At 62.3% G+C, this 464-nt stretch overlaps 1 protein-coding gene across 1 annotated transcript in view; it reads right to left on the bottom strand.

Annotated features, from left to right (window-relative positions):
- Trim56 (tripartite motif containing 56) overlaps positions 1-186 on the bottom strand; it is a 3,807-nt gene extending 3,621 nt beyond the window's left edge. The window contains exon 1 of the mRNA XM_021187091.2: positions 61-186. The gene's annotated coding sequence lies outside the window, so the exon portion shown is untranslated. The remainder of the gene's footprint in view (positions 1-60) is intronic.
- Positions 187-464: the final 278 nt, after the last annotated feature.

Here is a 464-nt window from a genome sequence, read left to right on the forward strand (position 1 = left end):
CAGGTTCCCTCACCAGCCCCTCCCCTCCCCCCCCCATCCGCCTTCCCGGGCTCTCCTTACCCAGCCAGAGCTGTTCTTGGATTCTCCCAGCAGGACCGGGGAGCCCCGAAATCCCGCTACCGCCAGCTGTTGACTACCTACAAAGAGAAACAAAACTGAAAGTAATCGTACTGTGCTGGTGCAACTTCCGTCCCCGGCCCGGGACACTGGGGCGCAAGCCCCGCCTTCCTCCCCATTCCACCCTGGGACCCCCCCCCCCTCCGCTCTGGCCGGGGCAGTAAGGCCAGACCCGACGCCAGCAGCAAGGGCTGGGGGGGGCTACAGGCCAGGGCGTCTGGCAGCCCCAGGCTCAAGCTGTCCGCTTGAGTGTGTGTTGCAAACAAGACACTGCCCCAGAATCTGTCCTCTGAGCTTGTTTATTGGGTCAGGATGTTTACGTGTGGCAAGGAATGACAGATGGATGA

The sequence above is a fragment of the Mus pahari genome, chromosome 23 (genome assembly GCF_900095145.1).
Source record: "Mus pahari chromosome 23, PAHARI_EIJ_v1.1, whole genome shotgun sequence".
In the NCBI taxonomy this organism is placed as follows: Eukaryota; Metazoa; Chordata; class Mammalia; order Rodentia; family Muridae; genus Mus; species Mus pahari.